The sequence below is a fragment of the Electrona antarctica genome, assembly GCF_951216825.1.
Source record: "Electrona antarctica genome assembly, chromosome: 12".
NCBI classification, from domain to species: domain Eukaryota; kingdom Metazoa; phylum Chordata; class Actinopteri; order Myctophiformes; family Myctophidae; genus Electrona; species Electrona antarctica.
The window spans coordinates 42580027-42607990 of record NC_136793.1 but is presented as its reverse complement, the minus strand read 5'-3'; the positions used below and the strand labels follow the sequence as shown (position 1 = coordinate 42607990).

Sequence of the window (27964 nt, the reverse complement as noted above, 5' to 3'; positions counted from 1 at the left end):
TACAAATATAAAAACAAGGCAACACAGGTTCGTGGACAACTTTAAATATAAAAGGCAAACTTAAAACACAGCAAAAGCACAAATATCACAATAAACCAAAAACATCTAAAATTCCACCGGCTCACACAAGTAAAACAGACATCTGGTAATGGGGGGTGGACTGAATAATTCTGACAATTCTCCATTTATCCTGCAGTGAGGACAAATGACATAAGGGATGCATGAGAATTTGATGGCACACGCTGTTCAGAAAATGATAAAAGAAGTTAAAGTATACAGATGTATAATAAGTATTACCTAACCACAGCAGTTAAATGCACAGTAATAAACACAATAGCAGGCTTAATGTGATTTTGATAAGATAATTAATATGTACTTCACAAATACTTTCTGTCAATTACTTTTCAGAATAATTAAAAAAGAGATCGACAACGACAAGCTCACAACTCGCCACAATGCGACGCGTTTTGAACGTAAGTGGGACATTTATGGAAAAAAAACCAAGCATATCTTTTTATATGGAGATACTGTAAGAGGTGTCTGCCTGACAGCACGAAATGTGAAATGTACACTGTTTCATGTGCAATGTATACATTATGTACAGAAAACGTACAAGTCTAATAAAATGTAATGTTTTTCTTACTATATACGATATCATAACGTCGACATATTACAACCAAAAACAAAAGAATCAGGATGGCAGCTTGTTCCCTTGAATAACCCATTCTGGACGGGAACCCCTTTTGGTGTTTTAACTAAGCATTATGTTATACTTTAGCTACTTAAAAATAGCAGATCTACAAGCTCGTAGCGCGCCACTCGGTGGCGCGCTATGAGCTTGTAGGTCTGCTATTTTTGAAAAATCGTACAAATGCGGCACAAATCTTTGAATATATATTTTTTCAGAAGACCTTTTTTTTTATTTCGACGTCAGGCCTAAATGTAATAATGTATTGGTATCATTGTGTTTGGAAGGTATACCTCCCTCCTCAGGGTGCATGAAGGAACCCCGAGGAAGTTGCTACACTGTGCCTGTGAAATGTTGCTAACAATAAATTATTGAAGGGAACAAGCTGCCGTCCTGAACCTTTTGTTTTTGTTTGTAATTTATTATGATTCCAAGGATTGAGCACCCCTTCAGCGATCTTATTAAGTTATTATGTATGATTGAAGTGCCAGCAACACTTCGCTGTCACATCGCAAGATTTAGTTGGGACTACATCACAATATAACTTTTGGATACCACCCAAGCCTACCGCGTGCGAGCACGTGTGTGTGTGCACATATTTGCACCTGGGCACAAATTTCACACAAACATCCTGTGTGTGTGTGTGTGTGTGTGTGTGTGTGTGTGTGTGTGTGTGTGTGTGTGTGTGTGTGTGTGTGTGTGTGTGTGTGTGTGTGTGTGTGTGTGTGTGTGTGTGTGTGTGTGTGTGTGTGTGTGTGTGTGTGTGTGTGTGTGTGTGTGTGTGTGTGTGTGTGTGTGTGTGTGCGCCATAGGTATGTGCCTGTACAGTATGTGTGCGTGTCCTATTTGTGTGTGGGCTTGCGTGTTTAGGTGATGGCTGTGTTTTTGTTTAGCATCACATTTTCATGTCCTCTGACAGGACAAACATGAGGTATAGACCTTGGCTTTATAGTTGACTTAATTGATGAATTAGATCATGCTACATTGTTGAATTATACATAAGGCATTGACCTACAGTACAGTTTATGCAATATGAGGTTATATGACGATGATGAGTATTGAAAGGTATTTCAGACAGCCATGTAAAAGTTTAGAAGATACTATACTAAAAACAAAATGACATTGAGGTGCTTTGGCTGAATTGGCCCATTTGAAATTGCCTCTTCAAACAAAGATAGTAGATCAATATGTGTTTACCATGATCAACTTAAAAAGCAGAGTAGTGTGTGGCTCACTCTACCTACTCCTTGGTGCAGAGTAGGGTGTGGCTCACTCTACCTACTCCTTGGTGCAGAGTAGGGTGTGGCTCACTCTACCTACTCCTTGGTGCAGAGTAGGGTGTGGCTCACTCTACCTACTCCTTGGTTCTCTTGGCAGTGGTTCTCAAACTTTTTCATGTCATGCAGGACCCCCAAATTAATATGACCCCCATACAAGATTTGTGCAGTGAAAATGTTTTAAAAATATTTCTTTTGGCAAAATAGCAGTGTGGCTCACAATGTGTCGCATCGCAAAGCATTGAGGACTTCAAATAGCTAGTGGTTAGTTGATTTTGAAGCGTTTTCGCTGGGGACCTCCTGGAACCCTCTCAGTGACCCCTGGGGGACACTGCCTTACAGTTCAACACCCCAGACAGGCACCCACCTTTCCAGTCCCAGCCCATATAAGTCACTAGTGCCCTCTCTGCCTGGCTTCCCTCCCACAAACACGGCCAATTGTGCTCATATGGACACCCAGCATAACCAGAGACACAATCTAACAAGTACTTGTAACCTGTACTGCACAATCTAGTCCATCTGTGTGCGTGCGTGCGTGCGTGCGTGCGTGCGTGCGTGCGTGCGTGCGTGCGTGCGTGCGTGCGTGCGTGCGTGCGTGCGTGCGCGCGTGTGTGCGTGCGTGTTTATATTTGTGTTGAAGTAGGAACATGGGAGTCAGGAGTGGATCCGGGGTCTGGGAGACTCAACGGTACCTCTGAGGGGAAGGAAAGTGTCTTAGTGTGCACCCGAAGAGCAGAAGACGTGCTGGCTCTGTTCTGACGGCTCTGTCAATCATCACTCCCCAGCTCTCTGGACACATAAACAGGACAAGGACACGGTACATTGCCCCCTCCACCCCACCCCACCCTGGTGCCTTTGCTGCCTGCCCTCACCAATCCCATGTCGCTGGGCTTTTCATAGGCTCTGTCAGCTGCCAATCACCGCAGACTAATGTACTGTCAAGTGCACCAGCCAAGGGCACCGTTGGCCTTCACTTGTGTCAGGGTGATCATTTACTGAGTAGAGGTCTTTTGTGTCAGATAATAGAGGTCAAGGGGCCTATACTGCAGTTTGGCATTATAGGACTGACTTGGACGCTTGATCGAGGGACCGCGACTGAGAAATGACTGCTGATGATTGAAGACAAAGAACGTACTCATATTTTCGATGACGAGGTGGCATATTTGTGTAGATATTGTCCCGGGTGGTTAGGGAGGGTTGTAGGATTTCCAAGGGAGCCCTGGGCTGCAGGAAGTTATGTGTTATTGTTTGTGTTCATATTTGAATATGTGAATGAGTTATGGGGGTCGTGTTATTTTGAGTATTTAGGCTATCCTTTCACATGCTATGTGTGATTTGATTTACACTATGATGGATGCATGGGGTAGATGGGGTGACACCCTCTCCCTTTAGACACAGAATTGAGTAGATTTCCTGTTTGTGTGCTGTAAGCCCCAATAAAGAGTAATTCAATGAACAGCCATTGACATGGCTTATTCTTCAATCGAGCAATCCACCCATTACAAATAGCATAATATTTGAGCCACCAGTTTTAGAAATATAGTTCATAGAATAATTTGTATTAGAACTCGCTAAACAGAGCAAAACACCCTGAATGGTAGAAATCCACTGTTCACGTGTTCTTTTCAAGGTATTTCAGTGACGATAAATCTTTCCCAGATTACATCAAAGCCATGTGAACAATTCCTGAAATGTCTTCTTTTGTTTCCATGCAGTCTCTCTCTCTCTGTCTTCTATTGTCTCTGCTCCCTACCCACTTCTGCTTCCTGGATCACTTTATAAAACTCAAGAAAGAGTATAATCTCTGTCAATTGATTTTGTTAAATCAAGTTAAACTGCTACTACTTTTTATTTGGATGTGACATAATAGGCAAACCAATGGGGCAATAATTTGTAAAACCTACCTGACAAATATTTTACCAGATGTTTTCAGCTAATAGCAGACGTAATGAAAATTCGACCCAGAAGTGTATTACAGTTCATTTGATATTTAAAAACATTACAGTATTTTCACGTTGATTTCAGTAGTGATCTTTATGTGCTTTACATAGCCAATACCATATTTTACCATCGGGGCGACGGTACACAGTACCTTCACTGCAGGGCAGGCTAGGGCTTCAAGATCATTTGTTCCCATAAGTGTAGGACATTATGAGCAAGCAGGCCTCATATCAGTTCTGTGCATAAAATGTAATGCAATGTGATGCCTCTTAGGCCTCTTTCAGACGGCGATGGTCTCCAGATAAAACAGCAAAGTCCCGTTGCGTTCTCATTTTTTATTTTACACGAGAACGCACACTTTATGAAAACGCTATAATGTCACTAGGTGGTGGTAATGGGCTGCCAAATAGACCAGTCACCCACGTACAAGAAGAAGAACCAGGTAGCTCCCCCTTCACGCAACCCTATCAGGGTTTTGAATGACGCTTCCAGAACACAACGGGGTTGTGGCCGTCGCTCGCTGCCTGCTTTCTACTAACGCATCGAGTGACACACAGGCTGACAGGCAGCCCAGAGCATGCAGGCAGAGCACGCCACAGGATGGTTATATATTGTATAATACATTAGGCTACATAATCTATCTATCTATCTATCTATCTATCTATCTATCTATCTATCTATCTATCTATCTATCTATCTATCTATCTATCTATCTATCTATCTATCTATCTATCTATCTATCTATCTATCTATCTATCTATGATAGACATATTTTAGGATTCATCATTCAGAATCAGTAATTGCCATTTTTGACTGAAAATATTTTCGTGATATTATAATCCTGAAAAGCACATATTTCCTCGGACACTGGGTCAATAGTTAGGGCAGGGCCATTTGACCTCAAAACAATATCACAATCATTTCACTTAATTCTTATCTTTCCAAATACGTTTATTAACGTACCCCCCCCCCCCCCCCCGGGACCTGTTCTTGCCAGCTACGTTTATAAGCGTAGACAAACGTTTACTGTATATATGGACGCGCCGTCCGTCTGTTTAGCATTGCTCCGGGTAGTATAGCCCTCCTCCTTCACCAGCAGCGATGCGATTTCTAAATCCAGCTCCGTTGAGCCTCCATTATAACCCGATTTTCAAAGCGCCGTATCTCCAAAGGTTAGAGCTGTCTATGGTGAGCCGGCACGCACCCGACGATCATAAATCATTTGTGATTTTGTATCGCATCGCTGAGAAAATGTAACTGCTAGCTAAAGGCTGTGGGCTGTGTTGTGTGGTGTTGTTCCACTTCCGGAAGCCCCCACCTTCCGGTTTAACCCGGAAACAAATCAATCTCCGTAGCATTGGCGTGAACCAGCGGCAGAGAAGCAGTCAAAGTTTTTGAACACTAGATGGCAGTAAAGAAGTTAAATAACTTTTGCCTTGATAATGATTAATGAACGAATAAAAAATGAAAACAAACAAGCTCGCTGTGAGCTAGTAGTTTGGCTACTACTTATACTTTGTTGTAGGCTACAACTAAGTATAATAATTGATTTAGTCCATTATGAAAACAAATCTATCCGTATTGTTTTGTGTTGATTTGTTCATAAGCAGCTTTTTAACCTGTATGAGCAATATTAAGTCATTAGGCCTACTTACAATTGCCTGTGCCTCCTGTACAATAAATCAGCATCTCTGGTGGCTCCGTTTACAGACTCAGAAGAGGTGGCTGCTGACAACAGCCTCCGATTCCGATATTGGTTCTGAATAGATATATAGTTCTGAATAATTCAGTTTCGATATTATTTTCGGTTATTTGCCAAGCTCTAATATTGGTGTACATAAAGGACTTGTGTATTTTATGCCATTATATTCTTCATCATGGGTTACGCAGAGATCCTGCATCATTTCCCGGCAGCAGTGCCTCTAGCTTGTCTGGGTGTTTGGATTTGGGAAGCCAGCAAGCAGTGCCGGCCCTGAGCAATTCGGTGCCCTAGGCAGGATTTTCCCTTTTGCCTTGTCATTGCACTAGTGACCCCTGCTGGTTTGGTACCTGTTCAGTGGGGAGGGGAACTGAGATGGGAGAAAGAGAGACTGTGAAACCATTCGCTGATGTTTGAACAAAAATACAGGTGATTCCATGTGAGACGCTAGTCTATACCCTACTGTGCATACTGTGTGTGTGTGCGTGTGTGTGTGTGTGTGTGTGTGTGCGTGCGTGCGCCATAAATGTGCAACTCAAGTTTGCTGTGTGATGGGTCTGATTATTTATATAATATATATGTATTACTGGTTCGCATATGTTAACTAGAAATACACTATGCTCACTAAATGCTAAGAATTTTAATATAGCCAGATAGCATGTTGTTTAGACAGATACTTAGAAGCACTAAACCACTGACCATTTACCCTGATGTTGCACTCTTGATAAGAGCGTCTGCTAATAAATGCCTAAATTGTAATTGTAAGCAATGAAGAAAATGCCAGGAAAATGCCTTCAGTCCACTTAGTAAGTAGTAGTGTGGTTGACGGTACTGTTTCAACAAAAGGTGCTACACTGCAATTACAGAAGGGGTTTATAATAGACTATCTCTCTCTGACTCCCTTCCCTATTAGTCCGTTAGTGGCTCTCAGCTCTCAGTGGGTTTACATTATTTGAAAAGTTCTGGCATTACATTAGTGGCTGGTGTCTCCTTCTAATCCCATTTACCCTGTGGTTTAAGATAGGGTGCCACTGCCAGCTGAACTATGCAGATGAGAGAACAGGGAGTCCATGTTTTAAAAGGAGGCAACTATAATTCAGTTGACATCACTGGCTGACTTTAATGGGTTTTACCTGGTGAGCCTGCAAATTGAATATTTTAGGGCATATTAACCACCATGAGTGGTAACCATGAGTAAATTGAAGAAAAAATCTTGAAACTTCCATTTTGTGAGAATTTGGTAATGAGATGGTGACAGACAGGAGATTAAAATGTATTTCTTGATGTGCGCGAGTTACAAATTTATTCTGCTGCGGCACTCTTTGTGCCTGTTGTTTTATCTCCCCAAAGCCATTTGATGTGCTCTACCACAGCTGTTCCTTGCAATGGGACAGCCACCTTTTGCAGAGCATTCTCTGTCTTCCTGCTGCGAACTCGCTGTGTCATCTCGTTGCGTCTAAAGCTGTTATTTTCTCCCAGTGTGTTGCACTCGGTGTGATGTGGGCTGCTCACCTTCCCTTGCCTCCCCTCTGTAAAGGTCAGAGAATCTTGGATGAAGACGTGTTGTTGATCAGACAGACGGCCCAGACTGAAAGCTAATTTACATCAAAGCTGCTTTGTGGGTGAGGAGGCTGAGTTGTGGGGTGCCCGGGGGCTCCTTCCCCCTCTTTCTCTGTGTCGCTAAACTCTATGGATTCTCCAGTACTTATCAGGCTCACTTGGCTCACAGAGTATACAGATTGTACCCTGCAGTGTGCACCACTATACAACCAACTCTGAACTGGCTCAATATCTGCAGGAGGCTTTGTTCAGACTGCAGGCAAATCTGATTTGTTTTTCAAATGATTAGGACTAACTGTGATCAGTGAAAGTGATCAGATCAGAATTGTTTATTCAGACATTGTCAACCATTGTTATGCTATGGTAATGACAAACTAGAATGTGTGGTTGCACCGACAATTTCAAGCTTTGCGTCTTGCATAAGTCTATGATGATGATGTATAGAGGGTATGCGCGTGACATCATCATCAAACCAGGAAGTTATGCAGGAAGGCCTACTGAGTGGCAAAAAACTACTTTCTGGCCTTGACAGCCCATACATCCACACAGAAAAGTCATATCTGATTGCATTAAACAACGTTAAACAATGTTAAACACACTTTGCATGTTGCTTTGCCACTCGATTTGCCACTCGATGTGCCATTCACTTTAAGCATGCACATACCCTCTATTGACCCACATGACGTCACAAGGACGCTGAAGAAGACATTCAAAATACAGGCAAAATAAAGTTTATACAGAATATATAAAGTCGGGCAATTACTATAGTCCACATGGCGTCACAGGGACCCTGGAGAAGACAGGCGAAATACAGTTAAGTTTATACAGAGTCGGGCAATTGTTATAGTCTTGTTGCCCTTAGGGCATCCACACTAATTACATACTGTAGGCAGGAGTCATTCGGTCATATTGTACAATGGTGTAAATCAGCCTTCAGTGCCCGAGTGTCCAATCTTTAGGAATGTGGTTCAAATGTGATGAGCAAAATCAGTTTATGTTTTTTGAGGGGATACCCCTGGTGCCCGGCTGTAAAGCACAGAGTCGGTAACGATGGAAGTTGGAGATCCATATCAGAGTACCCGTTCCACCCATTTGTCTGTGTCCCTTTTATGCCCATATATGGAGATTTCTGTATCTGTCTCTCTGTGTCCCTTTATTCATATGGAGTTCTGTGTCAGGCATGCCCAAATATGGAGTGTTGTGATGTCAGAACAGGCCAGCTCCATATATGGAGCCTGGGCAGGGGCCCTGTCCAGAGCCCGGGCATAGGACTTTTGTGGCGGTTCTGGACAACCGTGGGTCTGACCGACTCGTCATCGTTCTTGAGTTACGTGCATTACAGACAGACAGACAGACAGACAGACAGACAGACAGACAGACAGAGCATTTATATATAGATACTGTACATGTGCACATACTTTGTCTTACACAAACATTAAATCCCATTGACAATGAATGGACAATGTTGAGTGTTCGTGTACAAACATTGAAGACGAATTCTGATTGGCCGGAATGAGATGATGCATGATGATAAGATCGCCCCTCACTTCACACGGGTGTGATGTTTATTTTAGGTTCAGAGTCAGACTTGATAAAAACCATTGTGATTGCAATCTGGACAAGCCAAATATTGGATTTGGGCTGGAAGTCTGAACATGGCCTTAATTGGCCTACAAAACAATAGAGTAGGATTTGTCATGTTTAGAGCAGCTAGCATGGCTGCTGATCCGCCCACGCTGGACTTTGTTCCTTTTCGGTCCTCGTCACTCTCCTCCTCCTCCACCTCCTCTTCCTCCCCCTCCTCCTGTTCTGCTGCCGGATTCTAAACATGGTTTACATTGATTTATTCTCTCCCACCAATTAAAAGCAATTTTGTGAGCATAGAGTAAGCCTTTGCCGGGGGCCGTCTACCATGGCTCGCTGTTCATCACATTCATGTGTGTGTGTGTGTGTGTGTGTGCGCGTGTGTGTGCGCGTGTATGCGTGTTCACTCACACTTAGATGCTTCTTTGCCTCTGCATGACCAGATGTATGCGTCTGCATTTCGTGTGCGGTTTCTTCCGCATGCACATACACACGAGCATACGTGCGTCGGCAGATGGGATTGTGCATCAGAGATTCCCAACACGTGTAACGCATTAGTTTTGTTTGTGTTCTCAGGCTAAATCCTCATGTTACTGGAACATTGTCAGTAGCTCTGCAACCAAAAAATGCGTATCTTTTACCAACTCCTTACCCTCTCCGGAGTTGCTTGGGCCAGGGCACGGGTACGGGTGGGGGGTGGGTTAGATTAGAGAGGGAAGAGGAAGCCACAGGCTTGTATAAATAACCCTGGGCTTTGACAGACGGCTGAGACTGAATACCAAAATGATTCAGACAGTCACCCGTCAGCCTGCCAATACCAGTCCTCTCATCAGTGTACCAGTAACTGTCACTGGTTCTGTGGCCCCAAATGGCAGTGGCTCAGGGGTGGAGTGGCCGGATGGGAACGTGAGGTTCCCAGTTCGATCCCGGGCTCCTCCAGAGTTTGTGTCAAAGTGTCCTTGAGCAAGACACTGAACCCCTAATTGCTCAAGATGTGCCTTAATGGTTTCCTCTGCCATCGGTGTATGTGTGAATGGCTGAATGTAATGCAGAGTGAATGTGTGTGTGAATGGGTGAATGTAATGCAGAGTGAATGGGTGAATGTAATGCAGAGTGAATGTGTGTGAATGTAATGCAGTGTGAATGTGTGTGTGAATGGGTGAATGTAATGCAGAGTGAATGGGTGAATGTAATGCAGAGTGAATGTGTGTGAATGGGTGAATGTAATGCAGAGTGAATGTGTGTGTGAATGGGTGAATGTAATGCAGTGTGAATGTGTGTGTGAATGGGTGAATGTAATGCAGAGTGAATGGGTGAATGTAATGCAGAGTGAATGTGTGTGAATGGGTGAATGTAATGCAGAGTGAATGTGTGTGAATGGGTGAATGTAATGCAGAGTGAATGTGTGTGTGAATGGGTGAATGTAATGCAGAGTGAATGTGTGTGAATGGGTGAATGTAATGCAGAGTGAATGTGTGTGTGAATGGGTGAATGTAATGCAGAATCTATTTAAAGCGCTTTGGATAAAAGCGCTATATAAATGCACCATTTACACCATTTACCCAAACAGCCCTCAGCTTTTAAGATTCCAGCCTATCTTGAAAGTTGTCTGGAAAAGTCTTTTGAGGAAACAATGATGTGAATTTCTCTCAATTTCATGGGGTCATTCATTTGGGATGGTCTAAACGGAAAGGTTAAGGTAAAAAGGGCATCCATCTTTACATAAATTGGGGCATCTCACCAAATTAAATTATAAATGTGCCGTTTACAGCTATAGGAGTGGAGCTGAGCCTTTAAATATGGCTTTTCCGTTTACTACTAACCATTTTCCTTTGGGTGTACAACTATTTATTGCCTGCGGTTTCTCAAAAGTGGAAATGAAATGAAAGGGGGAGAGAGAGAGAGACGGGGCGAGAGAGGGAGAGAAAGAGAGAGGGAGAGAGAAAACAAGTGCGTGGGTAAATCTCTTTTGCTTCAGGTGACGTGCCGGCATTATCTCGTAGTCACAGCTTCGCGGAGGCCTACTCATGCGTCGTGTCTGAAACGGAGAGTTCATGTGTGCACCTCCGCTTGCATGCATGTGCACCTGCGTGCATACGGTATGTGTGCACACCTTTGCATGTGTGCCTGTGTATTGTGCCGTAGCCCAAATGATAGGCGTGTTTACCTGCATGCATATACGCATTCGTCAACAGATTAGCCCCCAGCTGCCTGCGGCTGTCTGCCTGCCCTGAGGAATCAGTGGAAATCCACACATCCAAGGCAGTCTCTCCCTGAGCCCCCGCTACCTGTGCGCTGTAAATCAGCCTCTCTGAAACGCTGTGGCACTTTTATGTCCTGCAACCCAGGATGGGGGAGCTGTTGGATTAATCCCGTATGGAAATCAGAAACGGCACAAATCACATGCCGACAGCAGTCAAAGCCAATCATTTTCCATTTGCCAAAGAGAGAGTTTTGCTTGTGGAGTGAAAACCTCCCATCATCCCATGTGATGAAACCAGAAAGGAACAGCGGCACTAATCCACATCTCACTGAAGTCACATATATATTATCGACTGTGTTCTCACTTTCCTCGCCAAATGTGTGTTTGTTTATCTCCCTGTGTTCCTGACTGTCGTCAAAACCCAATTACGGGAGACACAACCATGATAGCAGGCATATGAATTTTTCATATGGGTTTATGACACTTTCTCTCTCTTTGCTCACACTGTCTACACACAAAAGATGGTGTAATTGGTAAACAAAACATCCCCCTCGTTCTCGCTCTCCTATATGGCCACTCAGCAGTACAATGCAGGAGGCTTCACTAATCTTTGATGTGCGAGTCACAGTGGAAAACACAACAAAATGCCTTCTCTTCTAAAGCAGGTGAAAAGAGCTGTTTAGGTGCAGGACGTTGCGGACACTTTGTGACACCGCCATCGACAGGATACATGCGTGCGGGGGCTGAACGTCACAGTGCTCCCCGACGCCATGCATCACTGTCACGCTGTTGTTCCCCTCGTTTTACTGAGTCACGCCAGGTGGACTGTGGCACTTCCTGCCACGGTCCTGTCACTCGGTGAGGGTAAAATGATAGACTACGCCAGCCTTTATAATAGGATGCAAATATTGATGTGGGACACAGGTCGGGAATCCTGAATTCTTTCCATATCATTCATGTTGACACTGTGATGTCTAAAAGAGAGGTTGGATGAATAATTCATGCCGAGAGTAAAGGTAGCGGCTGATGCCAGGGCAGATAGAGTGACTGTCCTGGAAGACGTTGTGTTTACTTTACATGACCATCCTGAGGCGAGGATGACAGCCAGCCCACTGACAGCACAGTCTGTTCGGACACCTCCTGCTCGTGTGCTTCGACTTTCATTATAGTCGGGCGGGAAATTGACATGATAGTTCAGTTGGTGACACAAGCGTGAAATTGGGCACAGGTGACCGTCATATGACCCTAATTGATACTCAACCTAGGGCCACGCAGCATTGCTACATTTTCGAGATGGCCGCCAGTTGCAGCCATTATAAAACTGGTGGCCATCTTGAAAGAATTTGAATTTTGCGTGGCCCGAGGTTGATTATCAATTAGGGTGTTATATAGGTGATCTGTGCCAAATGTCATGCTTGTATCACCAACTGTGGATTAACCATGAGCAGATGTGCATTTATCAGCAGCCATATGGGAAAATATGCCACCATATTGGAACCTAATGTTATCCAGTTGCAGCCATTTTGAAAACTGGCGGGCCATCTTGAAAATGTTGGGATTCTGCGTGGCCCGAGGTTGATTATCAATTAGGGTCATATGATGTGAAAGGTCATCTGTGCCAAATTTCATGCTTGTATCACCAACTGAACTATCGTGTATTTAAATCAGCAATTTCCCTACGACTATTTAGGGGCTCATGTACTTGGAAATCTCCACGGTGTTCAACAAAAACAACATTCTGAAGACAAATGTTGTTCTGTTGACATTGTATGATGACTTTTAAAGTGCTTACGAAGAACCTCCAGCTGTAGCAATTCTATGGACTATTTTAGTCTGTCCTGCTACATAGCAATCTCAACATCTGTTTTTCTTTCCTGTTGAATGGCCGCGATGAGCAGCATGGCAGAATGATTTAAGTAGCTTCCGAGTGCATAGTTACGCCCTGTGCCTACAAACACACTGACTCACTGATTCACTGACTGACTCGCACGCACGCACGCACGCACGCACGCACGCAAATGTCTGTCCGTCCGTCTGTCCATCTATGAACAGCTAATCTCCGGCACCGTTGGCCAGATCGACGTGAAACTGTTCACGGATGCCAGAGCAGAACTCTCTGCCCCAAAGTTTTCACACCGGCCTGTTAAAGCGACACCAGGAGGCCTATGTTTTCAAAACACACTTTTGGATATTATCCTACAGATTTAGTCTGATTTTTGAGGGGCGCCAGCACCTCCTATAAACAGCTATAGTGTTTAGTGTTTGTGTTGTCTGAACACAACATTAAATGCCATTGACAATGAATGGAGAATGTATGTCATATGTGTCTGAGCAAATCGGCATATGTATGTCGGTGGGAAGTGATTTCCGAACATTGCTGGCCCACAATAAGCTAGTGGTCCGAGGACTGTCCGACTTACACAACATTGGCGCTGCATGTGAAAATGACAACTGCGTTGGTTGCAAACTATTACTATTATGACATTTGCACAGAACTTTGCGCCGATTTGCAGCAACACACCTTTGAGCACACAGATGGGTGCAAGTAGATCAGTCATTTACACAACATTGGTGCTGCATGTGAAAATGACAACTGCGTTGGTTGCAATTAATTAGTAATGACAGACAGTTGTGCTGAACCTTAGGGCAGAATGACTTCAACTCACTGTGAACCATACTATGGTTTCATAGCCTCTCTACACAAACTAAATGGGGAGCTTGGGTGCATGGTGCAGGGATAAAGTACAGTTGGAGGCCATCGATATTGTCCTTTTCTTTTTGCTGAGGTTTGCGTGATCTGCGCAAAAGGACAGTTAACCCATTTTGGGCGGGAACCCCTTTTGGTGTTTTAAACATTATGTTATAATTTAGCTATTGAAAAATAGCAGATCTACAAGCTCATAGCGCGCCACCGAGTGGCGCGCTACGAGCTTGTAGATCTGCTATTTTTGAAAAATCGTGAACATATTTATTTCAGAAAACTGGAGGATTTAGAAGGATTTAAAAAAAATTTTAGGTCAGGCCTAAATGGGTCAAATGATAAGGGACAATATCGGTGGCACCCAACAGTACCTGCTAACCACCATGGAGTCTAGGCTTTTGAATCCATTGCACCACATCTGGCTTGCTGAGCATCTACACACACATTTGTCTGTGTTTGGCGGAGGGAAGCCGGGTATGAAGTGGGTGAACTTTGTCGCTGCACATGCTGTCAGCGGGGATGTTGAACAGGAGGAGTAGGACGGAGGCGCTACATCCTTCCAGTGGAGGCTTCTTCTCACTGGCAGCTGAGCCAGAGGAGCACACCAGCAGTGACAAGCAAGTGGGAGGAATTTATGAAAAAAATAAAATTAAGGAGAAAATTGTTTTTTTTATTTAAACCACCTACAGTAACCATGCACTGACTGTGCATGTGTGCCTGTGTGCATTGTGAACCCGCCTATACTGTAGGTCTGTCTATTATTTAATGCGCTTCTTAACCCATTTTGACCTGAGATCAGATTCAAAAAATGTCTTCTACATTCCGACAGTTTTCAGAAAAAGCTATGTTTCTATGTCAGTCGTTCTTCGATTTTTCAAAAATAGCAGATCTACAAGCTCATAGCGCGCCACCGAGTGGCGCGCTATGAGCTTGTAGATCTGCTATTTTTCAATAGCTAAAGCATAACATAATGCTAACACCAAAAGGGGTTCCCGCCCAAAATGGGTTTAATACAGGGAAATACTGCGCTGGGGGACTGCCTGAGTGACCACACCTCGTTTTAAGACCAACACACCTATGGGTTGTAAGTAGGCTATATTACATTATTTTACACAACATTGGCACTGCACGTAAAAATGACAACTGCGTAATGACACTAATGCTGAACTTTTTGCCGATTTGTGGCAAGTGTAAAATAATGGCCCAATGACTTCAACTCACTGTGTGAACCATAGCTAGATCCTCCAGAAAAAAATGCGATTTTGCACAGCCATTTGGCTGATTATGTTTTCCCAAAGGGGCGCATATTCACCGCAATAATCACATCGCAATGCGCACATGTGCGATATGTGGTGCATATTTTTACTTTAGTAGTTCATTTGATCTATCCATCTTCAACCACCTACAGTACATGTATCTGAAGTCGGGTTGCGGAGATGGCAGTCCCTGCAGGGCTGACTTCCTTTAATGAGGCCATAAGATGTGGTTCTGACTGGGGGATCCCGATAGCAACATAGACATATGTGACCAGATTTGACTGAGGGGCTGCCATCATGCTTTTCGTCAGAGGAGAAAAACAGATTTTTTTGATGTGGTGCAACCACTCCTATAGACAGCTATGTGTGTGTGTGTCCCTGTGTCCGAGCACGGAAATAGCATATTGTCACCACCAAGTGTAAGTGTCACTGTTGTGCAGCCTAACACACAGACAGAGGCCAGGGAGGAGAGCTTGTACAGTACAGTACAGTACAGTACAGTACAGTACAGTACAGTACAGTACAGTACAGTACAGTACAGTACAGTACAGTACAGTACAGTACCACTCACTTCAGACGGGTCTGAATGAAACAAACACTTGCCGATAGAAAGAGGATAATTCAAGCTGAGTGAGTTTGACGTTGTTTAATACAATTAGATAGGACTGTTCTGTTTGGATGAATGGGCTGTCTATGGGAAGTTGCACCTAGTTAGCACCTTGCTGCCAAGATGGCCGCAGTCTGATAGTCAATAGGCTGTTTCCAGCTGGATGTGTCTGGAAACCCTCCCTGGGCACTGTGGGCAGGCAACCAGGCAACTTTATAGATGCCCAAACCACCTCAACTGGCTCCTTTCTATGCAAAGGAGCAGTGGCTCCACTCGAAGTCTTCACAGATGACTGAGCTTCTCACTTTATTCCTAAGGAAGACGCCAACCACCCTAACAAGACCCAACAAGTATTGGCCACGCAATCTCCAATTAGTTTGATATATTTCTTTGAATAATACAGTAATACTAAATACTATAATGATTAATAATGAATAATATTATGAATATATTATGAATAATAATAATAATAATAATACTTTAGGCTTAGACTTACATAATAATAATAATAATAATAATAATAATAATAATAATAATAATAATAATAATAATAATATAAATGACAAAAGAAGGTTCTCAATAATAGTTATCCAAAGACACCATCCCAATGGTTCAGTCTATGTGGTCTATTTAAGCACACAACATTCAGTTCAGGTCTATACAGTATGTATCATATTATGCGAAGCACCTGACGAAGCCTACACGGCGAAACGCGCCGTGCAATAAAACGGCAATGAAGCAAATCTAATGTTGTCGTCTCTGCAGTGTGCGGTCCCTTCCTCTTCTAAGGGAAGTTTTCTTTGGTCTGCATTTCATACCTTGCCTACCAGCACCTCCCCCCACTTGGATGTGCACGAAAAGCTATCTGTTTGTAATGTATCGTATTATGTTCATATCATTTCTGCGTATCTATTAGGGGATTTTATGTCCTTTATCATGTCAGTGTAATAATTGCGAATATTTAGAATCTACAGTATGTCATGCTTAATTGCAATAAAGGGTTTTCATGTGTCTGACTGGAATACACTTTTGGAAGTTTGTTCTTTTGTGGCATTGCACAGACCTTTCCATTTCAAATTTCATTGGGAATTTTGTTTTGCCTCTCTGAGAGTGGAATGTGGGCGTTTGGCCTGATTTTTTTCTTCTTTGTATGACTTGGATTTGTGTGTGTGTATGTGTGTGCACGTGTGTGCGTGTGCGTGCACGCATGCGGGCATGCGGTTTACATCAGCCTCTGATGTTGAAGTGGTTACGGTCCACAGGACACAAGACTCAGGACATGAGCGTAGTATTTTGCTAGACTATCCAGCGCAGCGTCCATTAGCCGCCAACTACAAACCATCACAAAGCACTGTGTTGTCCCCCCTGCCATCTCCCTGCCACTGGCCTCACACCACAAAATTCTGTCCTGCCTCCTGCTGTTTCCTCTCATTCTCGGGCGGCACACTGTTCCTGTAGATGAGGGGAAAAAGGCTCCTGCATGCTATGCCTCCGAGAGCTGCTGAATGAGGATGCATGCGGCCCTCTGCAGAGAGAACTGGCCGGGGGGATCGGTCCATCCATGTGCTACCTGCAACCAGATGGAGGGGTAGCCGGGAAGACGGAGTAAAACCCCATCTCCCGCCACAGGCATGGAGAGTTTTCCACCTTATTGAATATCCTTCGAAAATATTTATTTCTCTCGCTGCCCCACTGAGAGACAGCTTTCCTACTTATCTCATCATTATTTATTGAGGAGATCCCCCGAGGAGCCAGAGCGTATACAATCAGGGATAGGAAGGGGTCTAGAGAGAGCTGGTGAAAGACAGAAACCAGTATATGGTGGCCGGGTCGTTATTCTATTCATTCTGTGTCAGTGTGATGAGTTGTGATGAGTCGCTGTGATGGATCCTTCTGTGGTCTCTGATTGCCTCTGGATTTTCTACACTCACCTCACTTTGTCCAGCTCGCTTTGGCTCGGACTCACCACCACTGTGACAATGAAGACCTGTCAGTTTCCATTATGGCTGCTGACGCTTTTGAGGATCTTGTATACTTGTACAACTGACAGCTAAACAACGCAGCCTTTTACACAGCTACTATAGCGCTACATATGTGCTTTCCCTCTATGGGTCGTCTATTTCTCTTTACTTCATTCCCCAGTGAAGCAGTACTTGGTATTCAGGTTGTTCAGTCTTGCTTGTAGTTCAGTGAGTTCACTGGAGACCTATTCAGACAGTGTGGAGAGCCCATAGTATAGGTGCATTTTGATCATAAGGTGTTCCTGCCATTTAAATGTTCGGTTGATTGTCAGCTTGTCTAACTTTGAAGATGAGTATCACCTGATTGTTGTTTTGGATCTGACTTGCTCTTTTTTTTGTCATCAAAGTTTTATTGATTTTACAATAAAGCATACAAAATACACATTACTTACACAAAAGAAAGAGACAAGAAAAACAAACAAAACACAACTAGCAGTCAAAAAAGAAAAACCCCAATGGACAACACCCCCCTCCACATTCTGTTGCTGACAATAGTGATTATATCTGTAATATATTACCAATTACAAATTGTTAATGCAACCATCCTTTAATATACAAATAAAAGTAGTCCCATATTTCATGGAACTTCCCTTTGACATTGTTCCTCCTGGCAATAGGCCTATCTCACAGCCCGCTTTCCACGCCCACTTCCGGTAAATAGTGGTGTCATTTAACATTAGCATTTACATGTTTTTTTCTCTGGAGAATCTAAGTACATTTTCTAATGTAAAAATGTGACAGACCAATATTATTATGAAGCAAACAAGATGGTAAATCAGCTCGAACAGATAGAACAAACCTTACCTTGAGAAAACAAAAGTTGTAGACAAAATATGGAAAGAAATGGAGGGCAAGAAAAAATATAGGAAGAAACAATAAAATTGCAGATGCATAAAATCAATCTTACTGTACACTGGAACATTTTCTACTGTGCTCTATTGTCATGAGACTGTTTTCTTTCTTACTTTTTGCATTACAGTTCATGAATTTGAATAAAATATATATATAAACTCCCGTGAGAGTCCAACTGTATCTGGAACATTCTAATCTACAGTCTCATTCTACACCTCTTTACTAAATGTGGGTTTTGCAAAGACTACTTTTGCTAGTCCATATTTCAAACAGCTGATGTTTAAGGGCATGCATCCCCTTAGCAGCAGGAAGCTAATGGCTCGTAGTCGTGGGCCACTGGTGGTCAACCTGCAGGAACCATCCAGGGCTGAATAGTTACAAGGCTGTTGAGTCAATAAAGACCTTTGGACCGTGCTGCTCCAACACTACACGGATGCGCTCGACAGGCTAATGACCTGTACTCCCATGAGAATGATCCATGCTGCTGCCTGCATGGAACATCCTAGAGTCTCCCCGGATAACACAGAGACATTCTGGTCATTGGATGATGGAAAAGAAATGAGCAGGAACCTCACACTGTTCAGAAGAGAAGAGCAGTGGTGCATGAGCATTTCCAGGACCCTGGCCACTGTCAGTATTTGCCTGAGTCAGCTTGACCCGAACCACAAACTGTGTTTCTGAGTTATTTGTATAATATCTCGCACACACACACGCACACGCACACGCACGCACACACGCACACACACACACGCACACGCACACAATTGGTGTTAATCAGCTCAATTGATGTCCAGCACACCTGAAACTCTGATCAGTTTGGTAGAGTGTCTCTATGTGTGCACATCTCCTCTGCCCTTTTCCTCCTCACGTGTGCTTTCAAGACCCCCCACCGGCCACCCCACTTCCACTTGCTACATCCTGATTCAAAGACAGCCCTAGTCTCTGTGTGTGTGTGTGTGTGTGTGTGTGTGTGTGTGTGTGTGTGTGTGTGTGTGTGTATGTGTGTACATTGCCAGATTGTCACTGACTATTTTTTTAAGTCTGTTGTTTCCCCGCCACCTGCGGTCGCTTCTCGGCCTTAAGGCGTCTTAATGGTATATACAGTTAATATATGTGTGTGTGTGTTAGGCTGCGCAACAGTGACACTTGGTTGTGAAAACAAACTAAATGCTATTTTTGTGCTCGGAACCAACCAGGGACCCAGTCAGGGACAGACACACATACTGTAGCTCCTTAATGAAGTGGTTGCACCACTTAAAAATGCACAAAATCGCTGTCCATCTGTACAGTAGTTCACGTATCTTGAGAACTGTCTGATCGACTCACCGATGGAGTGCTGTGCTCAGCGTAAAGTCAGTTGGATATAGGCTGTCAGTCCAGCCGCAGCAGTGCCTGCGATCTTCGGTTTACAGACGGACAGACAGAAGAGTGGAAAAACATAATCCCTCACCTTCGGACATTCCGGCCTGGTGAGGATAATAAGAACAAACTGAAGCTCTGCGTTGTCAGCATGACAACATGTCACTTTTCGACCCATCAATCATCAGCGTGTTCAGGTTCAGGTTCAGCATTGGTCGGGTTCTAGTGTGGGTGAAATAGGCTCTCCCCGGCCTCCCTACCCCCCTCCCCCTCCTCTCTTCCCCCCCCCCCCCCTTCTTTCCCTACCCCAGCTTCTTCCTATCCCAGTCACTCTTTCCCTCTCTGTCTCTCTGATGAGGGGGATCTCCATATGGGCAGGTGATGACACTCATAACAGAAAACGTTGCTTCACACTCCATCCTGGCATACAGCGATGCAAGCTAGTGAGCAAGCGAAGAAATGTGATTAATATATTTTATTTCAATCAGATTGTCCTGACGTGTCGTGATTGAATGTTCTTTCTCTACCCCAAACAATTTGTATTCGTCGAAATTTGCACTCTGTTTTGCGCTCATTCGTGGAATACAACTATTTTGATTGCAAGGAGCTTTTTAGAGTGGAATTGGATGTTCAAAAGGCATAGTGGACAGACAATACCACCTTCTCAATCTAATCTCTTTGCTCAAGACACTATATTTCATCTAGTGGTTTTACTGTGTAGGAAGTTAATAGGTGATAGGAAGTGTGTGTGTGTGTGTGTGTGTGTGTGTGTGTGTGTGTGTGTGTGTGTGTGTGTGTGTGTGTGTGTGTGTGTGTGTGTGTGTGTGTGTGTGTGTGTGTGTGTGTGTGTGTGTGTGTGTGTGTGTGTGTGTGTGTGTGTGTGTGTGTGAGAGTGAGATAGTTTGAGGAAGTGTAGACATATACTCTCAATAGTGGTATTATCGTTATCGTGTTTACTCACTGCTACAATGGAGCAGAGCGTGTCCGGATGTGGACTGACACGTCCTGCACCATGTGTGTGTGTGTGTGTGTGCCGTGCATGTGGACAAAACCTTTTGTCTCTATGACAACGAAAAAGTATCTGCTGTGTATGTATGTGTTCGCTGGGGGTCCTTCCGCATGTATTCATTAAATGCTGTGATCCACTGTATTAAGAGTTAAGGAGTTATGCTATTCGTTTTCAGAAATGCGTCTATAGAAGTGTGCTTGTCCGACTATCATCCTTGCTCTACTGTAAATAAGTTAATCTCTAAAGATCTCAGTGAATTTGCAGTTTGTCCTTCGTATCCTGTCTATGTTCTGCTTAAGTATTAAGTTCTTTTTAAGCTATTTGCTTTCTTCCATTTGACACAGAATGGCTCTTTTTCTGTCACCTCTGTATACCCCTAGCTGCAGTGTGTCTATTTTTCTCTTCAGCAGGGAGCATTACATTCACAAAGATTTGTTTACAGTTTAGGAGGCTATTTCATACAATACCAACCACTTTGCAGTTGCGCTTGCTATCAGCCTGTTGTTGACTTGTACCTATTATTTATGGAAATAACAGCTGTTTTATAATATACTGTATATTTACCTTACATAAGTAAAATGTACTTACATTTCTGTAGCAAGTCCCTATTCATTTTCCTTCCCACCTGCATGTCTTCCTATGACAATGGATTCTACAGTCTATTGGTATCCATACGTATTTGATCTGTCTACCCCCACATCAAAGAGTGGGAAGCAGCTGGCAAATCATCATCCAATTACCTGCCATACAAACACTGACACACATGTTCAAGCAGGCACGCACGCACGCACGCACGCACGCACGCACGCACGCACGCACGCGCACACACACACACACACACACACAGTACTCTGGCACTTCCTGACAGAGGTCCTCGAGCAAAACACTGAACCCATAGACATAAATGTAGACGCCTCTTCCGGCTCTGGGGCGTCTGTGTCTCAAGGCCCTCACCCTAAACCTAACTTCCCACGGGGCAGCACACCTAAACGTAACCTTAACCCATGTCTAACCAATGACTAGTCTAAACTAAGTATGCACCCCAACGCAACATGGAGGCAAGCTTTCCCGAGATTCCTTTGCGAAGCATAGTGGAAGCAAAGCGGAAGCTTGCCCACCGTCTGGGTACGTAACGGAAGGGGACGTTCGGTAGTCCAATCAGAGGCACGACTCCCTCTTTCCCAGGGGCACTTGCTTTGGCAATGTAAACGGAAGTCCCGGAAAAGACGTGCTGTGATTGGCCAGTAGTCACTTGAGTGGCAGCGACACAGCATGCCTTCAGCACTTCCGCTTGACTTCCTCCTCCCATTGGAGACGGGTCGCTCCAACGAACTGCATGGTTTTTTAATATCTACTGTATGACTGAACCCCTTACTGCTCTGATGAACAGGTTGGTGCCTCCACCGTCTTTGTGTGAATGGGTGAATGTAACACGCATTGTATAAAGCGCTTTGGAAAGAGGCGCCATAGAAATGCAGGCGATTTACCATTTACATATGCACAATCACACTTGCGAGGTCACACACACGCACACAAGCGCACACACGTACACAAAGACTCCCACACACCCACATGATCCTTGGCAGTATAGTACTGCTCTGCAAACCTATAGAGAGATGAACCATACCATCTGTTCAATATTCTCTTTTCCATGATAATGAGGCTTCTGAACAAAGTAATTTGTATTAATTTATATGCCCCATTGGTTGACTGAAGAGTGCCATGGAAGGCAATGTCCTCAGAATTTTGGAGAGGCAATAACAAAGAACAACATCAAAGCAGGGTGACAACACATTCATCCTTTTTTTTCTCCTTCTTTTTTTAACATCATAATACGCTTTTCATAATTTGACCTAACTGCCCCCGCCCTGCACCTCACCTTGTTCAATCTTTGTGTGTTGCTAGCTATTTATAGCTGATGTCCCCTTTGTGATGGAGGGCTTTTGATATTGGCACTAGAAGACCAAATAACACACGCCTTTTTACCATACCTAAAAACTACATTTCTGCCACTCCATTCAGTTTATTTGTTTGTCATTGTTTAGTTATTGCAGTTTCTCCTTTTAATTTAGACATGATAATGAAACGAGATGTAATGATTTAACGAGAAACGGGAAGCAGTGAGCAGGTAGGGGGGAAGTCGGCAGCTAGAATCAAACTGGAGCTTGTAGTCAATGCTAGTCTAACTAAACCGGTCAACTCCCTCTACACTGCAGGGCCAACTACCCGGTACTTCCTGTCTACATTTTCCATTACTCTGTACTGTACATTGAGGAGATACTTTACTTTTGAAATTATTTTCATTTGCGGGTCTGTTTTTGAGTGGTGCAAACCACTCCAACAACCAGCTTTGTCTGTACCCGTGTATGTACCCGTGTACGTGGCCCCACGCACAGGTGAGCATGGTTGCTATGGTTAGTGTGTGACGTCACTGCACCACTCAGTTCACACGGGTGTGATTTTGTTTTCTTCTGGTGAACATTTTACTCCTTTTGTACTATTCTAAGGCTGAGTCAAGGACATTGACACTGTAATTTGTGCAGCAGTCAAAAGAACCCTTTCACAATGGCCCTTTCAGATTATGAAGAGATGAATCTATCATTGAGGGTTGTTAAGGAGAAAGAGAGTGGTATGATTGAGGTGTATGGTCAAGTCTAAATAAAATAAAGTTCAGTTTACAGTAGTGTTTTATATTTACTTGTTTGCCTGTTCATTGTATCATTACATTTAAAGGAGCATTCAGTGATTTGGGTGATTTGGAAAACCACCCAGTCCGCCCCGGTAACAAAATGTGCACATGCACGCTCTACAGTGGGGGGGAAGTGCAACAGGCCAACAGCATGTGCACCAAGGCCCGCCCCCACTCGATCATGATTGGAGGAAGGCCCCACTCATCCTGATTGGATGAAGGTTTTGCCACCCGCCACCAAAACTGAAACTAGGGTTTTTTGACCCCAGGGGCTCACTGGGGACAGGGAGGAACTCCTTATATCAGTGGTGGGCAACTGGCGGCCCGGGGGCCACATGCGGCCCCCACCTTCACTTAATGCGGCCCTCAGGTTAATGTCAGAATACTGATATAATATTGGTTTCAGCTGTTTACAATTCCACAACATGCAAACATGACCCGCTTTAATTACTTCAGTCTAAATTAGTAGCTCAATGCTTCAACACTCGTATAATTAAAGGCATTTGATTTCAATTCGAATATATCAAAAATAGCCGATCTACAAGCTCAAAACGTGTCGCAGCGCGACGCGTTTTGAGCTTGTAGATCGGCTATTTTTGCTACGACTAATATATGGCCCTCTGGAGTGAGTGTGGAAATATAGTGGCCCTCTCCATCGTCAAAGTTGCCCACCCCTGCCTTATATGGTCAGCACACTCTATAGTAGGGAGGATTATCCAGAAAAAAAGAAAAAATAAGTGATATTTGAATTAAGTCAAATCACTGAATATACCTTTAAATAATTTCTCCCCAATTAGTCATTATGCCAATTTATTTCTCCCCCCAATGTATTTTCGTGTTGTCACTGCTGATTGTATCCTACTGACTCACCTGCCACGGCCCCCACTGGGAGGACGTAGTATGTATCCTACTGACTCACCTGCCACGGCCCCCACTGGGAGGACGTAGTATGTATCCTACTGACTCACCTGCCACGGCCCCCACTGGGAGGACGTAGTATGTATCCTACTGACTCACCTGCCACGGCCCCCACTGGGAGGACGTAGTATGTATCCTACTGACTCACCTGCCACGGCCCCCACTGGGAGGACGTAGTATGTATCCTACTGACTCACCTGCCACGGCCCCCACTGGGAGGACGTAGTATGTATCCTACTGACTCACCTGCCACGGCCCCCACTGTGAGGACGTAGTATGTATCCTACTGACTCACCTGCCACGGCCCCCACTGGGAGGACGTAGTATGTATCCTACTGACTCACCTGCCACGGCCCCCACTGGGAGGACGTAGTATGTATCCTACTGACTCACCTGCCACGGCCCCCACTGGGAGGACGTAGTATGTATCCTACTGACTCACCTGCCACGGCCCCCACTGTGAGGACGTAGTATGTATCCTACTGACTCACCTGCCACGGCCCCCACTGGGAGGACGTAGTATGTATCCTACTGACTCACCTGCCACGGCCCCCACTGGGAGGACGTAGTATGTATCCTACTGACTCACCTGCCACGGCCCCCACTGGGAGGATGTAGTAGAGCCTTCATCCTACTGACTCACCTGCCACGGCCCCCACTGGGAGGACGTAGTAGAGCCTTCATCCTACTGACTCACCTGCCACGGCCCCCACTGGGAGGACGTAGTAGAGCCTTCATCCTACTGACTCACCTGCCACGGCCCCCACTGGGAGGACGTAGTATGTATCCTACTGACTCACCTGCCACGGCCCCCACTGGGAGGACGTAGTATGTATCCTACTGACTCACCTGCCACGGCCCCCACTGGGAGGACGTAGTATGTATCCTACTGACTCACCTGCCACGGCCCCCACTGGGAGGATGTAGTAGAGCCTTCATCCTACTGACTCACCTGCCACGGCCCCCACTGGGAGGACGTAGTAGAGCCTTCATCCTACTGACTCACCTGCCACGGCCCCCACTGGGAGGACGTAGTAGAGCCTTCATCCTACTGACTCACCTGCCACGGCCCCCACTGGGAGGACGTAGTAGAGCCTTCATCCTACTGACTCACCTGCCACGGGCCCCACTGGGAGGACGTGGTAGAGCCTTCATCCTACTGACTCACCTGCCACGGCCCCCACTGGGAGGACGTAGTAGAGCCTTCATCCTACTGACTCACCTGCCAACGGCCCCCACTGGGAGGACGTAGTGGAGCCTTCATCCTACTGACTCACCTGCCACGGCCCCCACTGGGAGGACGTAGTAGAGCCTTCATCCTACTGACTTACCTGCCAACGGGCCCCACTGGGAGGACGTAGTAGAGCCTTCATCCTACTGACTCACCTGCCACGGCCCCCACTGGGAGGACGTGGTAGAGCCTTCATCCTACTGACTCACCTGCCACGGCCCCCACTGGGAGGACGTGGTAGAGCCTTCATCCTACTGACTCACCTGCCACGGCCCCCACTGGGAGGACGTGGTAGAGCCTTCATCCTACTGACTCACCTGCCACGGCCCCCACTGGGAGGACGTGGTAGAGCCTTCATCCTACTGACTCACCTGCCACGGCCCCCACTGGGAGGACGTGGTAGAGCCTTCATCCTACTGACTCACCTGCCACGGCCCCCACTGGGAGGACGTAGTAGAGCCTTCATCCTACTGACTCACCTGCCACGGCCCCCACTGGGAGGACGTAGTAGAGCCTTCATCCTACTGACTCACCTGCCACGGCCCCCACTGGGAGGACGTAGTAGAGCCTTCATCCTACTGACTCACCTGCCACGGCCCCCACTGGGAGGACGTAGTAGAGCCTTCATCCTACTGACTCACCTGCCACGGCCCCCACTGGGAGGACGTAGTAGAGCCTTCATCCTACTGACTCACCTGCCACGGCCCCCACTGGGAGGACGTAGTAGAGCCTTCATCCTACTGACTCACCTGCCACGGCCCCCACTGGGAGGACGTAGTAGAGCCTTCATCCTACTGACTCACCTGCCACGGCCCCCACTGGGAGGACGTAGTAGAGCCTTCATCCTACTGACTCACCTGCCACGGCCCCCACTGGGAGGACGTAGTAGAGCCTTCATCCTACTGACTCACCTGCCACGGCCCCCACTGGGAGGACGTAGTAGAGCCTTCATCCTACTGACTCACCTGCCACGGCCCCCACTGGGAGGACGTAGTAGAGCCTTCATCCTACTGACTCACCTGCCACGGCCCCCACTGGGAGGACGTAGTAGAGCCTTCATCCTACTGACTCACCTGCCACGGCCCCCACTGGGAGGACGTAGTAGAGCCTTCATCCTACTGACTCACCTGCCACGGCCCCCACTGGGAGGACGTAGTAGAGCCTTCATCCTACTGACTCACCTGCCACGGCCCCCACTGGGAGGACGTAGTAGAGCCTTCATCCTACTGACTCACCTGCCACGGCCCCCACTGGGAGGACGTAGTAGAGCCTTCATCCTACTGACTCACCTGCCACGGCCCCCACTGGGAGGACGTAGTAGAGCCTTCATCCTACTGACTCACCTGCCACGGCCCCCACTGGGAGGACGTAGTAGAGCCTTCATCCTACTGACTCACCTGCCACGGCCCCCACTGGGAGGACGTAGTAGAGCCTTCATCCTACTGACTCACCTGCCACGGCCCCCACTGGGAGGACGTAGTAGAGCCTTCATCCTACTCCTCCCACCCAAAACTCCCCGCCTCAGCCTGTAGGAGGTAAAAAATAGAAGATAAAATATCATCAATCAAAAGAATAGTAGCAAAGAAAGTGAAAAACTGATTTAAAACTGATTTAAAAGATAACACTGATGCCAACATATCACAGAACATCTCCTGCAAACACAACTATTTGTATTATTATTTATTATTATTATTTACTTTTTGAGGTTGGGATCAAAAGTAATGTCAGTGCTTGTGAAGGTAAGCACATATTTCTCTTTACTGCATCACCATTCACCATTTCCTCAATCTTCTTTTTTTCTTTTATTTGTTTTACCTCTGGAGGAAAGCTTGTTTAAATGTGTAAATAACAGGCGATCGGGCTTGGCCAGACCGTTTTATGGTACTGCAGGACAGCCATCAGCTTCCTGCTCAAAGGCCTGCCCCTTAGGAGAGCTAGCTCCTATTCTACTGCTGACAGATTTTCATTGCAAATTGCAAATCTGTCTTGAGAGATTACCATTTCATTGACATGCATGCACAGTAACAAACTGAGGTCTGAAATAGAGCATCTGTCAGTTAACCAGAAATGTGCAATAAAGTGGCAGGTGTTTGAACCTAATTATTGTATTATTTGATTGATCACTATAATGCGCATGGATAAAACAGATGATGTTCCCCCGAAAAAAGAAAGCATAGTGTGATAAAAAACCCCCAGCTGTGACTGTCTTCTGAAGAGAAAGCAAAGACGCTACTGTGCCATCTGGACGGCACGTCTCTAGTAAGAGGGTACAAAGCCCTGTCTCATTGTCTTATCTGTCCCCAGCTGTCGGCCTGCCTTGGATGATCAGCTGGACGTATCGACTTGCTGAATGAAATGTTTTCTTCTTT

General features: G+C 45.3%; 1 protein-coding gene across 2 annotated transcripts in view; it reads left to right on the top strand.

Annotated features, from left to right (window-relative positions):
* The window catches only part of LOC306933386 (transmembrane protein 132C), a 222321-nt gene that overhangs the window by 83903 nt on the left and 110454 nt on the right, over positions 1 to 27964 (top strand). The gene's annotated exons all lie outside the window — the stretch shown is intronic.